Source organism: Neovison vison, chromosome 7 (assembly GCF_020171115.1).
Source record: "Neovison vison isolate M4711 chromosome 7, ASM_NN_V1, whole genome shotgun sequence".
In the NCBI taxonomy this organism is placed as follows: Eukaryota; Metazoa; Chordata; class Mammalia; order Carnivora; family Mustelidae; genus Neogale; species Neogale vison.
Genome location: NC_058097.1, coordinates 41427573 through 41444178, shown reverse-complemented (window position 1 = coordinate 41444178; position 16606 = coordinate 41427573). Strand labels below are relative to the sequence as shown.

The window sequence follows — 16606 nt, the reverse complement described above, 5'->3', positions numbered from 1 at the left end:
TCTCCTCACCCTCACCCTGGTTCCTTCTGGATGTCCAAAGAGAAAGAAGCCTGGCAGGGTGTGCTGGTTCCTACTCCCAGGGATAGCTCCTGTGGAACCCCTGGCTCTGGACAGGTGCCAAGAGCAACATCTGGACAGCTCCAGTTATAGCTGGCGATACCTCCCCCAGTGGAGTAGTGGGGTTCTTCTCACAGAGCTCCTGTCAGGATTCCCACTTGCCTGAACTCTCTGTTCTCCCAAACATAACAAGAGTTCAAGTCTATTTTACTCAGTGTTATATTTAGTCTACATTGAACTTCAAACCACGTGATAGCTGAATATAGTCTGGCCTACTTATTGACAACTAGGTTTTCTTCCCTTCCACCTTCCTTTTTGATTTAAAAAAAAAAAAGCAAGTCACATGTTGTCACCCATCACAGCTGCCTACCACGCCTCTATAATCGCACAAGGAACCCAGGAAAGCAGGGGGGTTAAGAGAGCAAGATGGGAGAGATACAAACACACACTCTAAAAGTGCGGTAACCCTAACCCAGTGAGCATGGAAATGCAACTCAGCGGGCTGCCGTTGGCAGTTCTGCACTCAAGGGACTCTTGGCTCACAAGAATTTCATCAACTTTTTGTGAAACAACATATCAAAAGGCTACTTGTAAGAAATCTGTTCCCAAAAGGCCTTTTTTCAAATTTATGACAATAACAAAATCTTCTCTACCCCTACCCAAATGCTGTACTATAATCAATGTAGCTTTACAAATTCTGCTGTACAACAGAAGACCTCAACAGGAATGGTGCTCATACAGAAAGTGTGAAGTTCGTGAAGGAAAACCATTGCCTTGAGCTGGCTAGTGTGAGAATCTGGAGCGGTCCTGAGGAACACTCCTTCTTCTTTCTGTGTTGCACGCTGCTGCCTCTAGCCCTGACAGTCCACCCCCACCGCTCTGTTAGTTGGTCCTAAAAGGCTGAGTAAGACCCACATACTGACGTAATTTTAATGAATGCAGCATAACATTATACTTTTCTTCCTTTTACATATTTCCAAAATTTATGTGAATGAAACTTATAATGCTTAAAAATATACTATGTCACCAAATTCACTTACAAATTCAAAATCAAAATGTGAACCACCTTTTTTTTTATTGGAAATGGGCAAGCTGATCCTAAAATTCATACGGCAATGCAAGGGACCCATGATGGCCAAAATGTATACCAGAAAATAAAGATGCTGGAGGATTCACAGCTCCTGATTTGAAAACCTACTACAAAGCTATAATAATCAGTGGCGTACTGCATCATGAAAGATACACAAATCAAGAAATATAAATGAGAGTCCAGGATACACCATACAATTATGGTCAACTGATTTTAGACAAAGATGCCAAAACAACTCAGTGGGTAAAGAAAAGTTTTTTAATACATGGTGGTAGAAAAACTAGATATTCACATGCAAAAAATGAATGTGGACCCCTACCTATATCATATGCAAAAATTAACTCAAAATGAATCAGACTTAAAAGCAAGAACTCAAACTATGAGACTCAGAAGAAAACACAGGTGAAAAATCTTTGTGCTCTTGGGTTAGGCAATGGTTTCTTAGAGACGGCATCTGAGGTACAAACAAACAAAAAAAACAGGTGAATTGAACTTCATCAAAATTAAAAATATTTTGGGGTGCCTGGGTGGCTCAGTTGCTTGGGCATCTGAGTTTAGCTCAGGTCATGATCTCATGGTCCCGGGATGGAGCCCTATGGCAGGCTCCATGCTCAGCAGAAGTCTGCTTGGCCCTCTGTCCCTCTCCCTGCTCATCCTCTTTCTCTAAAAATAAATAAATAAAATCATTTTTTAAAAATCAAAAACATTTTTTGCATCAAAGTTCACTATCAAGGGGAAGGGGCAAGCTATAGTATGGACAAAAGTATTTGAAAACCTGGGGTACCTGGGTGACTCAGTCAGTTAAGAATGGGACTCTTGGTTTTGGCTCAGGTCATGATCTCAGGGTCCTGGGATCAAACCTTGCACTGAGCTCTGCCCTCAGTGGGGAGCCTGCTCGAGATTCTCTCTCTCTCCCTCTCCCAGCACACGTATGCATGCGCTTGCTCTTTCTCTCAAATAAATAAATCTTTAAAAAATATATTGGGAAAACCATACAACTATTCAAGTTCTAGTACCCAGAATACACAAATTCAACTCAACAAAATAACTTAATTAAGGGGCGGGCGCCTTGGTGGCTTAGCCCGGTACGTGTCTGACTCTTGGTTTCAGGTCAGGTCATAACCTCAGGGTCCTGAGATTGAGCCCTGCATTAAGCTCCATGCTTCGCAGGGATTCTGCTTGAGATTTTCTTCCTCTCCCTCTCTCTTCCCCTCTCCTGTCTACATGTTCTCTCCCTCTCTTCCTCCAAAATAAATAAATAAATCTTAAAAGCAAATGAAAAGATGCACAACAGGGTGGGTCATCAAGAAAATACAAATCAAAACCATTTCATACATGCTAGGATAGCTGTAATAAAGACAAAACAAAAAAACAAATAAATGTGGGCAACAATGTGGAAAAACTGGAATTCTTGTACATTGTTGGTAGGAATGTGAAATGATGCAAGCACTGTGAAAAGCAGTTCAGCAGTTCCTCAAAATGTTCAAGAGAGTTGGCATTTGACTCCAAAATTCCACTCCTAAGTATGTACCAAGAAACCTGAAAACATAGGTTCACATAAAAACTTGTACATAACAACTAAATACAATCATAAATGAAAAACTTGCACATGAATGTCCATGGTATTATTCGTAACAGCCAAAAAATGCAAACAACCCAAATGTCTATCAACTGATAAATGGATAAAAAAAAAAGTGGTGTAGTCATATAGCATTATTCTGCCATAAAAAGGAATGAAGTACTGATTAATGCTACACTGTAGATGAACCTTGAAAATACATGGTAAATGAAAGAAGCCAGACACAGAAGGCCATATAATGTGAGACTCCACTGACATCAAACCTTCAGATAAAGCAAAACCACAGAGTCAGATAAAAGTAGAATAATGACTGCCATGAGTTGAGGAGAGGAAAGGAATGGGGAATGACCGCTAGTTAAAACAGAGTTTCTTCTTGGGGTGATATGGATGTTCTGGAATTAGATGGTGGCGATGGTCATACAATTTTGTTAATACACAAAAACCCACTGAATTTCACACTTTAAAATGGTAATTTTTTTAAAAGATTTTATCTATCTGAGAGAGTAAGCAGGCACACAAGTCAGTGGGGGTTGGGGTGGTGAGGAGCAGAAGGAGAGGGAGAAGCAAACTCCCTGCTGAGCAAGGAGCCCGATGTGGGGCTCAATCCCAAGATATGGGATCATGACCTGAGCCAAAGGCAGATGCTTAACTGACTGAGCCACCCAGGCGCCCCAAAATGGTAAATTTTATGGCATGTGTATTATGTATCAATAAGAAAAGAGAAATAGGAAAACATATATACTACTGGCCTCCAGAAATGTTTTAGAATAGATGAACAAAAGTCTGATATGCTATTTCTGAAAAATGACCCACTGGTTACTGGGTAGATCTGCAGCACTGTGGGTAGCTACTGACTAACCAAGGTGGTGACCATCTACATGTATACTTGAAGGTAAAAAAATCAAACACTGTTAGAATAATCTGTGTACTTTCCTCCGTTATTCTTCAGTTAAAAAAAAAAAAAAGGAAAGAACAAAGAGTTAACTAGCAAAGAAAGGAGGGAAGCTTGGGCTGGGAAACTGTCATTGCAAGCAGAGTGGCACTGCGGGTGGGAGGAGGGGAAGAACTGGGAGGGAGCAAGACAGAGATTACCGAGTGGCCCGTCTGAATCCAACCTCCTTCCTTCCTTTCAATAAAGCAGTGGGGCCAAGAATATGTGCACCGCACTACTCTGAAATGTATGTGCTTACATGACTAACTTGGGGTATAAGAAAAAAGTCCTAGATTAAAAGCTTTGGCAAACTCGAAGACTCAGGGGCGCCTGGGTGGCTCAGTGGGTTAAGCCGCTGCCTTCGGCTCAGGTCATGATCTCAGGGTCCTGGGATCGAGTCCCGCATCGGGCTCTCTGCTCGGCAGGGAGCCTGCTTCCTTCTCTCTCTCTGCCTGCCTCTCCATCTACTTGTGATTTCTCTCTGTCAAATAAATAAATAAAATATTAAAAAAAAAAAAAAACTCGAAGATTCAGACCTAATCCAAACTGCAATTTCACTATTAGAAAGAGAACAACAGATTCATGAAAATAAAAGCCTGAAAAGGAAGGGGAGAGGAATGGTGTCATCAAAAATGGCAGAGTAAACACCTCCAAAAATTCTCTTCTCAAAAAAAAAAAAAAACAGTAAGAAAACTGGCAAAAATGTGGGGCACCTGGGTGACTCCGTTGTTACGAGTCCGCCTTCGGCTTAGGTCGTGATCCCAGGGTTCTGGGATCAGCCTTGCACTGGGGTCCCAGCTCAGCAGGAGGCCCGCTTCTTCCTCTTCCACTCCCCTTGTGTTCCCTCTCTCACTGTGTCTCTCTCTGTCAAATAAATCTTTAAAAATCAAATAAAAAATCAAATAAAAAGGGCGCCTGGGTGGCTCAGTGGGTTAAAGCCTCTGCCTTCGGCTCAGGTCATGATCCCAGGGTCCTGGGATCGAGCCCTGCATCGGGCTCTTGCTCAACAGGGAGCCTGCTTCCCTTCCTCTCTCTCTCTGTCTGCCTCTCTGCCTACTTGTGATCTCTGTCAAATAAATAAATAAAATCTTAAAAAAATATATATCAAATAAAAAAGTCAAGCAAAAATCTCAAAAAAGAAAAAAAGAAAAAAAAGAAAAGAAAACTGGCACAAATGGTCAGAACCAACTTTTTCCAAACTCTGGAAATTAGCAGACTTGCAAAAATTTGGGGGAATATTTATTCTAGAAAAAGAGTTGAATTTCAGTAAGAATAGTGAGCTTTATAGCATTTTAACTTGACCTAGTTCCATTCCCTGTTCTCTAACTCTGCCATTGCCTTGAAAACTACCAGTGGCATTTGCAGTGAAAACCAGAGGGCAGGTAGCCACCAGAGGGAGAACTGGGCTAGAGCACCTTCAAAATTTCATTCCCAGGAAATTATCATTATTTGACCTATCTGGTGGTTCCCTGGAAGATCCCACTTCTCTATTTGAATGGACATGGAGCTCACCTGGAGAGGGGAGTAAATCTGCTTTACAGAGTTCCCCCATTATATCATTTAAAATGTTCAATTTTCGGGGCACCTGGGTGGCTCAGTCATTAAGCGTCTGCCTTTGGCTCGGGTCATGATCCCAGGATCCTGGGATGGGGTCCAGCATTGGGCTCCCTGCTCGGCGGGAAGCCTGCTTCTCCCTCTCCCACTCCCCCTGCCTGTGTTCCCTCTCTTGCTACCTCTCTTTCTGTCAAATAAATAAATAAAATCTTAAAAAAAAAAAAAGGTTCTATTTTCAAGTAAAATTCACAAGATTGGCAAAGAAACAAGAAAGTATGGCCCATACACAGGAAAGCAAATGATAGAAACAATTCCTGAGGAAGTTGGATTTACTAGACAAAGACTTAAAATCAGCAATTTAAAAATACATTGAAAGAACATATGTAAATACATGTAGCAGATGTAAAAGAACTAAAAGGAAGTATGACAGTGCTGTCTCAGTTAATACAGAATACCAATAAAAGATAAAAATTATATTAAAAAAACAAATAGAAATTCTGAAGTTGAAAAATATAACTGAAATTAAAAAATACACTAAGTGGTTCAACAGCAGAGCTGAGCAGGAGTCAGCAAACTTGAAGAGAAATCGAGCTTATTCAGTTTAAGGAGCACAAAGAAAGAATGAAGAAAAAAGAAAAGAGCCTCAGAGACCTGTGGGGCGCCGTCAGGCATATAACAGGACTCCCATAATGAGGGGAGAGAAAGCACAATCACTGAACTCTACCTCTGAAACTAATAATACATTATTACATGTTAATTAATTCAATTTAAATAATATAAAAAATTTTAAAGGGTAGAGAAAGAATATTTGAAGAAATAATGGCTAAAAGCTTCTCAAATTTGATGAAATTTGGTTGCATTATAGCTGCTTTATCAAAAATAATCACTTCAGGGACACCTGGGTGGCACAGTGGTTAAGGGTCTGCCTTGGGCTCAGGTCGTGATCCCAGGGTCCTGGGTTCTAGTCCCGCATCGCACTCCCTGCTCAGCGGGAAGCCGGCTTCTCCCTCTCCCACTCCACCTGCTTGTGTTCCCTCTCTCACTGTGTCTTCCTCTCTGTCAAATAAATAAATAAATAATCTTAAAAAAAAAATCACTTCAAACAAAAAGATGATAACAAGTATTAGCAAGGATGTGGAGAAACTGGGACCCCCCCATAACTTGCTAGATGACTGTAAAATGGGATAACACTTATTTTTAAAAAAGATTATTTATTTATTTATTTGAGAGACAAGAGGTCGCAAGTAGGCAGAGAGGCAGGCAGAGAGAGAGAGGGAAGCAGGCTCCCCACTGAGCAGAGAGCACAATGGGGGACTCGATCCCAGGGCTCTGGGATCATGACCTGAGCCGAAGACAGAAGCTTTAACCCACTGAGCCACCCAGGCACCCCTGGGATAACACTTTTGAAACAGTTTGGCAGTTCCTCAGAATGTTAAATGTAGTGTTACCCCATGACCCAGCAATTCCGTTCCTATGTACATACTTAACAGAAATGAAAACTACACGTCACATAAAAACCTACACATAGGAACGCCTGGGTGGCTCAGTTGGTTGTAAATGGCTGCCTTTGGCTCAGGTCATGATCCCAGCGTCCTGGGATTGAGTCCCACATCGGGCTCCTTGCTCAGCAGAAAGCCTGCTTCTCCCTCTGCCTCTGCCTGCCTCTCTGTCTGCCTGTGCTCACTCTCTCTGACAAAACAAGCAAACAAACAAACAAAAAACCCCCCCAAAAAACCTGTACATAAATGTTCATAGGAACATTGTTCTTAGTAGCCAAAACACACAAACAATGCCAATGTCTACCCACTGGTGAACAGATGTGGTGTATGTGTTTTTATCACATACATGTAAAGGAACGAAGTACTGCTACAAACTACAATGATGAACCTTGAAAACACTGTGTAAGTGAAAGAAGCCAGACCCAAGAAGGCACATATTATATGACCCCATTGATATGGAATGTCCAGAACAGGCAAATCCCGAGACAGAAAGCAGATCACTGCTAACAGGTTTCTTTTTGGGCTGATGACAGAGTTCTGATTAGAGCCTGCTGATGGCTGCACAACTCTGAAAATACTAAAACATATGAACTGTAACTCAATAGAGGTATTATCTTAAAAAATATTCCATCTTTCATTGCCATTTTCCTTATGTAACTTCTCATTTAACAGCAAAAGGTACATAATAAAGAATGAGTCTCCCAGGGACACCTTTAATGCCAACCTTAGTCTCCTGTTCCTACTTCATGAGAAAGCTGCTAACCAGAATCTAGAAATGTCACTGCCAAAAAGGCCCACAAGGACCCCCTAATCTAAGCCCGGCAATTTACAGACGATGGGGATGGTCCCATGAAGCAAGCGGCTCAACCTAAAGGACATCACTCTCGCTCCCATGCAGCTCAACGGGGGTCTGGCAGCCCGTCTTCAACTTGTGACATGACTGGAACTTGTATTTCCCAGTCACCTCAGCACAAAACAAGAAACCCGTACCTACTCTTGACTGCTTCCCACTGGAAGGGACACACATCACCTCCCCTCATGGCCCTCTGGCCAGACTTAGTCACACAGTACCAAGGTAAGGACAAGAGAGGCCGGGAAGGTAGCGTGTTGCGCTGCCCCGGCGGTGATGTCAATTCTGATCCCACGTGGGACAGGCTGTTAACATGTAATGCAGAGTCTGCGCAGTTGCTTTCCACAAGCCAGGAGATTCTGAACGTGGGCTGCTCCAGGCCACAGTTCTTTGCTGTGAGTATGTATGCACCGCGGGGAGTAGTAGGTTGTGCGGAGGGAAAGGTCACAGATTCTTTTGAGAAACAGAGGAGAAAACACTCGTCAAACACATATCCAAAACACTAAAGCTTCCACTCCATGAAGTTTTGGAATTGGAGCCCCAGTGAAGAACCACCTGCCCTCCATTCTCCCTGTGCTTCAGCGAAAACCTGTATATACGTAAGTGCTTCTAATGAGACTGCTTAAGTCTTGCAGTCTAGTGGGGTTCTTCCACAGGCAGAGAGAACATGCGAGCCCCTTAAGAAGATGAAAACTGGTTTTTACTTATTCTTAACGGATCTGTTTGCTCCTGTGCTGATCTTTGCTGTAATGAAACTAGACTGTGTTGAAGTCAAGGAAATATCATGGAATTGAAATACCATTCAAGTTCTACCATTTTCAAATGGGATTCTGCCAAGAAATACTAAGCAGAAAAGGTGGTGACATCCATTTTAAGGAGTTGTCTTCATGGTAGTGATCATCACCCCTGACAAAATTGTTGAAAGCTGGGTGATAGGTACATGAGATTCATCGTATCATTTGCTCTACTGTTGTGTATGACTGAACATTTCCATAATAAAAAGTTTTAAATGGGGCGCCTGGGTGGATCAGTTGGTTAAGCGACTGCCTTTGGCTCAGGTCATGATCCTGGAGTCCCGGGATCAAGTCCCACATTGGGTTCCCTGCTCTGCAGGGGCTCTGCTTCTCCCACTGACCTTTCCACTCTCATGCTCGCTCTCTTTCTCAAATAAATAAAATAAAATCTTTTAAAAAAAAGTTTTAAATGCACACAAACATGCACAGAAGCACCTGGACTTATCCCTTCTGTTATTTTTTTTACACAGATTATTCCCAATGCTTAATATTTTCCTAATGCTTTCCCCCCATATTTATCGGCCTGAAGGGCTAAAATATGTTCAATCCATTTAAGGACATTTCTGTATTTTCTTTTCTTTTCTTTTCTTTTTTTTAAAGATTTTATTTATTTATTTGACAGGCAGAGATCACAAGTAGGCAGAGAGGCAGGCAGAGAGAGAGGGAGAAGCAGGCTCCCTTGCGGAACAAAGAGCCCGATGCGGGGCTCGTTCCCAGGACCCTGAGATCATGACCTGGGCCGAAGGCAGAGGCTTAATCCACTGAGCCACCCAGGCGCCCCCGTTTCTGTATTTTCTTAAAAAGAATTTTCACTGGGAAAATATTCATCATGTATGGATCCATTATTCATATACACTGTGGAATCCATATACATTGTGAGGACCCCAGAAGTTAGCTTTAGCCAAAACTTGTAAGATTTAAGTACTTTATTCGTAAGTGTTAATGCTGCCTGAAGAGTTACAAACACATAGCTAAAAAGGACATTTTAGGAGATAAATCACATTTTCCCAACACCACAGTAGTTTGCTAAAATTCTTAATAGATTAAAACTGAAGTCGGACCTGATTATGTCATTTAAAACATTCCTTTCTGCAACCCAAATTATTAGCAATCTAATTTCACATGATAACAAAGAACATGCTTGAAACTAGACAAAGATTAAGTATAAAAGGGTTTTCTTATACCCATAACTGACAAGATATAAAAAGTGGTCTAGTCAGCCTAAGAATATCTGAAAAGCTTCCCTTTATAGAGAGTACTGCGGACAAGAGAGTGACCCTGGGGGTCGGCTAACTGGGTGGGATCCTGGCTCTGCCACTTACCAGCTATGTGACCTGGGGCAAGTTCTTTAACCTCTCTGTGCCTCAGTTTCGTCGTCTGTAAAATAGGGATAATAACAGTAACTACTGTTACTGAGTTCAATGAGTTTATACACATAATGCACATAGGATAATATCTGGCATATTCTGAGCACTGAATATTTGATGATCCTGTTATTATCATTTCTGCACAATAAGTGAAAGTAAACAAGCCTTGTTAGCCCTGCTTGTCTGGAAAAGAGTATAGACAAAGGTCCTGTAAAGTCACCCAATCCCTGAACTGAGTAGAAAACTATGTATCCTAGGGGAGGAGGCATCACATGCTTCAATGATGTGATATCTATGATTTGTGAACACAGAGAATATTTTAAATCCATTTCAGGCATTAAGCCAACAGAGAAAATGGGAATGAAGAGCAGGCCTATTGTCAGCAACAGGATGGCACAAAGTAGCTTCATTTCAGGTTGACAGTCTAAAGAAATAGGCACATGTACTTACCTTCCCACTGGCCCCAAATCCTGAAGACCTAACAGTAAAGACAGTCACAAGGGAATCACAACATAACAGAAATGAGAAGGGCCGAGGGACAGTCTTTTTAAACGCTGCCTACTTTCTGGAAGAGAAAGCAGAGGGAATTATATGATACGACAGACCACAGCAGAGCCAGACACTTCCCAGAACATGCAGAGCCAAAGGCAGGCAGAGAGGCAGAGCCCTTTTTCCTGGAGGAGCTGGATCAATGCCCAGCTCTGAGTCAGCAGGTAAAGAAATCAGGAGTCGGAAATAGGTTCATCAACCTGACCTCCTCCACACTTCTCACTCCTGGTCATTCACTCAACCAACTCTTACCAAGACAAAAGGCTGTTGGAAAAACAAGAACCTTTTCTCAATTACCTATATCATCAACCACTTCTTCACTGATAAGGATCACCAGACAGTAGGGAAAAAACCCTAAAAACCCAAAAGACAATAAGGGACACCTAAGATGAAAAGCAGATCAGACTCCAGAAGAAACATATATTTTAGGTCCCTGAAAAGAAATTCCAACTGGTATCCTTAGAGAGATATAAGATAATGCATCCTTAAAACAAAAGCAAGCAAACATAAAGGAAGCAGGAATCAAGAAAGAATTCTTAAAAATAAGAATTCTGATTGCTAAGGTAAAAAAGAAGGGGAAAAATAAAATGATAGTAGAATAGGGTGTACATATTTGCTTATATATTTTGAAACAAGCAATGGAAGAATAAATCAAAAACCAATAATAATGTTACCTATGTGGTATAGAGAAGAACAAAGGCATGGAAGGAAGCCATAATTCTTTCAATCTACCTTGCTTTATAGTTTTATCTTTAGAACCAGGTAAATATTTTATACAATTAAAAGACAAAAGCAAGTAAAAAAGAAAGCAATCCCTAAAAATAAAAAGCAGACAAATGAACCTAAACTATCAAATTGGTAGCATTACCACACAGAGAAGGATTACTTGAAGCTTATATATATATATATTTTTTAAGGATTTTTATTTATTTATTTGACAGAGAGAAATCACAAGTAGACGGAGAGGCAGGCAGAGAGAGAGGGAAGCAGGCTCCCCGCTGAGCAGAAAGCCCAATGTGGGACTCGATCCCAGGACCCTGAGATCATGACCTGAGCCAAAGGCAGCGGCTTAACCCACTAAGCCACCCAGGCGCCCCAATGAAGTTTATATTTTTTTAAAGATTTTATTTATTTATTTATTTGACAGAGAAAGACACAGCGAGAGAGGGAACACAAGCAGGGGAGGGGGGAGAGGGAGAGGCAGGCTCCCCACTGAGCAGGGAGCCCCATGCAGGGATAGATCCCAGGGCTGAGGGACCACAACATGAGCCAAAGGCAGACGCTTAACGACTGCGCCACCCAGGAGCCCCTACTTGAAGTTTCAACAGTGTTTTTTACTATACCTCTCTGGTGTTACTGTCAACAAAGGAGAACAGACACAAATACAAAATCAAAGAAATAAAAATCCTTCAAATCTTCATCTAAATTTGAAATATCAGTCTGAAATCATGATTTACCTTTTAATTTCTTTTTACATCTTTAATTTCTTTGTACATCTTTACTGAAAAGACCTAGAAGGAGTCAAATTCCAGTTGCAGTGAATGCCCCTAATACTATTGCCCACCAAAAAATCAGAGCGCCCTATAGAAATGACTGATTCTAGATCTGAGGTCAGAAACAAAAAAGATAAGACAGAAATTTAAGGTAAGAAAGCAAGGAACCCCTCTAATCTGCCTTGTGCCAAAAGGACTCACAGTCAACCTGAAGAATAAGCTGTATTAATGACTGACAATGGGACAATTTAAGCATACAAACGAAACAAAACAAAAAACCTCCCCTGGAGCAAAAATTATTAAATACATAAAAATTAATGAGTTTGGGGGCGCCTGGGTGGCTCCACTGGTTAAGCATCCAACTCTTGTTTTCTGCTCGGAGTCTAATCTCAGGGATTTCATAGGTCATGGGATTGAGCCCTATACTGGGCTCCGCTCAGTGGGCGACTACTTGGATATTTTCTCCCTCTGTCCCTCCCCCGCATGGTGCTCTCTCTCAAATAAATAAAATCTTTAAAAAAAATTAACGAGTTTGGACTTGGCAATAATGTCCTGGATAAAACCCCAAAGCACAGGGAACGCCTGGGTGGCTCAGTTGGTTACGCAACTGCATTTGACTCAGGTCATGATCCCAGGGGTCCTGGAATCGAATAATAAATATATATATATAAAATAAACATAAACATAAACAAATATATATATATATATATATATCTTTAAACAGACAAACCAACCACCAAAGTACAGGCAACAAAAGAAAAAAAACAGACAAACTGTACTTCCTCAAAATTATAACTTTTGTGCATCAAAGGACGCTATCAATAGAGTGAAAAGTCAACATAGAATGGGAGAAGATATATGTAAATCGTACCTCTGAAAAGAGGTATATTCAGAACATAGAAAGAACTACCTACAACTCGAAAACAAACATATCCAATTTTTAAATGGGTGAAGGATTTGAATAGACATTTGGTCCAAAGAAATCGATAAACACATGGAAAGATGCTCAGCATCACTAATTATCAGAGAATTGCAGGTCAAAACCACAAAGAGACACTACTACAAATTCATTAGGATGGATATTATTTAAAAAAAAAAAAAACCCCAAAATAAGATGTTGGCAAGAATGTGGAAAAACGGGAACCCTGGGCATCATCTGTGAGAATATAAGATGGTAATGCCACTGTGGAAAACAGCAGGACCGTGCTTCAAATATTTAGATATATAATTACCATATGGTCTAACAATTTCACTTCTCAGTATATACACAAAAGAAGTGAAAGCAAAAACTTGAACAGGTATCTGTATAGCAGTGTTCACTGTAGCATTATGCATAACACCCAGAGGGTGGAAATAAGACAAATGTCCACCAATAGATGAATGGATAAAAACAAAATGTGGTACAACCATAAAACAGTATGTTCTTAAGCCTAAAAAGGACAGACATTCTGATACATGGTTCAACATGGTGGCGGTATCAGTGGTCTTAAGAAGGCAGAGAACATGGTCTCTACTTCCAAAGTCACAGCCAGGTAACAGGATCATTAAGCCCCCTGTTTCTCAAGCTCAGGTGGAGAGTGAAGAGTACAGGTGCGGGGAGAGTGCTGGATGCTTCCCTGGGGGAGCCTGTCCTTCATCTTTTCCATCTGTTTAGAGCCTCTTTCACTATGTGCACGCACACGTGTGCACACACACACACACACACACACACACACACACACACCTCATTTCTCTAGTCAAATATGTTCATCTGTTCTTTCATTTTGGGGTTTTGCAACTTAACTGACCTTGCCAAAATTAATGATCAAGTGTAGATGAACCTTTCAAAAATGATAGATAAATGGCCGATAAAGCACATGAAAAGATGAGTGGTATCGCTAGCTGTCAGGGAAATGCAAGTGAGAGCCACAAGATACCACTAACCACTGGGATGGCTTCATTAAAAAAGATAGACAACACCAAATGCTGGGGAGGATGTGGAGAAACTGCCTACGGGAATACAGTCTGGAAGAACTTCACCAGATTAAACAGAGAAGTAGCAGATAACCAAGCAATTCCACACCGAGGTATGGTATTTTTTTTTTAAGATCTTATTTATTTGACAGAGAGATCACAAGTAGGCAGAAAGGCAGGCGGTGGAGGGCGGAGCATGGTCCCTGCTGAGCAGACAGCCCAATGAGGGTCTTGATCCCAGGACCGTGAGATCATGATCTGAGCTGAAGGCAGAGGCTTAACCCACTGAGCCACCCAGGCACCCCATTAGGTGTGGTATTTCAAGAGAAATGAAAAATATGTCCACAAAAAAATCTGTATATGAAGTTTATTATTCATAACTGTTAAAAAAATGGAAACAATCCAAATGTCTATCAACTGATGAATGAATAAACTAGATGTAGGAGAGCCATGTGATGGAATATTATTCAGGCATAAAAAAGGAGAGAAGCACTGATCCATGCTACCACATGTATGAGCCTTGGAGACACAGTGCCAGGGGAAAGAAGCCAGACACAAAAGGCCACATACTACATATGATTCCATTAATAAGAAATGTCCAGGACAGGCAAACCCACTGAAATAGAAAGTAGATGAATGTCTACCTAGAGCTGGGGTGGATGAAAAGAATGGGAATGACTGCTAATGTATACAGGGTTTCCTTCTGGAGTGATAAGATGTCCTCAAATTGATTGTAGTGGTGGCTGCAGAATTCTGAATATCCTAAAAGGCACTAAATCACATACTTTAGATAGATGAACTGTATGGTATGTGAGTTATGTTTCAATAAAGCTGTTAAAAAAAAAAAAAGATGAACTACTCCATAAACATTCCCTCTTCAGAGGAAAAAAACACAGAAAATTTTTTCTTCCCTCCAGTCTGTAACAATGTAAATCTCAATCTACCCTTGATAATACGGAGACGCCACAGGAAATTCTTTAGGGAGATTAGTGAAGTTATTGTCTGTGAAGTTCAAAGCCCAACCATTTCCATGTTTTTTGTCAGTTCAGAATGACACGAGCCATATTTAGAAATGCACTCCAGAAAAATGCTTTGAAGAACTTTATTCTCAACATTCATGAATTTAAAATATCTATTCAGGCAAGAGAAAATGCCTGAAAGATTTAGTTCTTTGTTCTCTTAGTCCTAGGACTCTACTTTTTTGGCTCCCTTTGTAAGAATATGTTATCACACTGAAGAGTGAGACAATTTTGTATGGGAAGATGCTTGTCGTCCTAGCTCTCCTCCCACACCTCTGGCCATTCTCAGTTGCCACTGGGAGCCCCTCCTCCTCTGACCTGAAGCACTGTGGTTCCCCAGAGCTCCATGTTGTGCCTTGTCTGTTTCTACCACCAACATGGTCTTCCCGGGAGGATCCCTAAGTCCATCTCTCTAGCCCAGATTTTTCTCCTGTGCTCCACATCCCAAATATTCATTGGCCAACTGGACAGGTCCCTGAGTCAAGTAGGCATCACCAACGCTCTCCAGGCTCTCACTGTTCCTTTCCTGCCTTGGTGGACAGCATTACCACCTACCTATAAACCAGAAACCTGGCAGTCACCTCTACTCCTCACTCTTCCTTTACAGCCACTTAGTCATTTAATCATACCCCTCCTGCCTCTTTAATATCTCTCTAGTCTTTTCCTTTTTCTCTACCTTCACTGCCAATCTAAAGTTTAGACCTTCTTTTCCTCTTGCTGGAATTACAAGACGAGCCTCCTCAGTGATCTTCCAAACTCCTGGACTGCTCCCTTCTGGCTGCTGTGTGACTGTTCTAGATCCAACGTAATCATCTGCTCTCCTACTTCACATGTGTTACGGCTCTCCACTACCCTTCCCAACTGTCTTCCCCCACCCCTCTGCCCACCCCTGCCCAGTTCTTGCTGCTGCTGTCTTCCCACTCACCGTCTACATGCTCCGTTCCCTCTGCCTGGCACGTTCTCCTAGTTTATTCTCACCCCTCCTGGATGTCTGACCTAGAAATCACCTCCTTTGAGACACCACCTTGGCAAAAAGTGAGCTAGGAGGCCCTCTGTGTGCTACTGGAACACCTTGTCTTTAGGTCCGTCTTTGCAGAGTCGTGGCTGTATTGCAACGTACTGTATCACGCCACCGGTTTCCGTGTTTCCCCACCACCTCCAGCCCTCGCGATCCCCAAACTCATTCAAGATAGTCAAGGCTGTTAAGCACACTGTAAACATTCAGCAGGTATTTGTTGAATGACTGGCGCATCCTCAGTATTTATTTAATGGGATTTTGTTTTGTTTTGTTTTGCTTTTACAGCACTCATGGAGTCAGTGTTGCCATCCACAGAAGCAGCAGTTAAGTGCTAAAGATAAGCCTCTGCCAAATAAACAAATATAAATAAATAAATAAATGAAGTGACTGATGATTTGCCATATTCACGAGAGTACTCCTCAAAAAAACAGACCATTCATTAAGGATCGACAACCTGTCAAGCATTAAACTGAGCTTTAGAGACCTAAGCTCACTTAATCCTTGCTAGAACCCTAAAATAAAAACAGCTGACATTAACCGAATGGGTACTCGGGGGCTAGGCTCTGTGCTGGGCACTTCATGTATTATCTAACTTAATTCTCACAATGACCCTGTGAGGTAGGTAAAACATCTAGAGAGGTTAAGTGAGTTTTTCAAGTTTTTGCCACTGGCCGAGATGGAAGTCAGCAACAGAACTGGGTTTGGGGCCCGGTAATCTGAGGCTGCGCTCTCCACCACACTATTCCATCTCTGTCGAATACCTAGACCTTGGCGTTCTGTTTATCACTTTTAGAGTGGATGGCTGAAAGCTGTAGTTGTCTTGGAACTGACCGGGAGTTGAGATGAAATGATG

General features: G+C 41.6%; 1 protein-coding gene across 2 annotated transcripts in view; it reads right to left on the bottom strand.

Annotated features, from left to right (window-relative positions):
* The window catches only part of GARRE1 (granule associated Rac and RHOG effector 1), an 82040-nt gene that overhangs the window by 52941 nt on the left and 12493 nt on the right, over positions 1–16606 (bottom strand). The window lies entirely within an intron of this gene.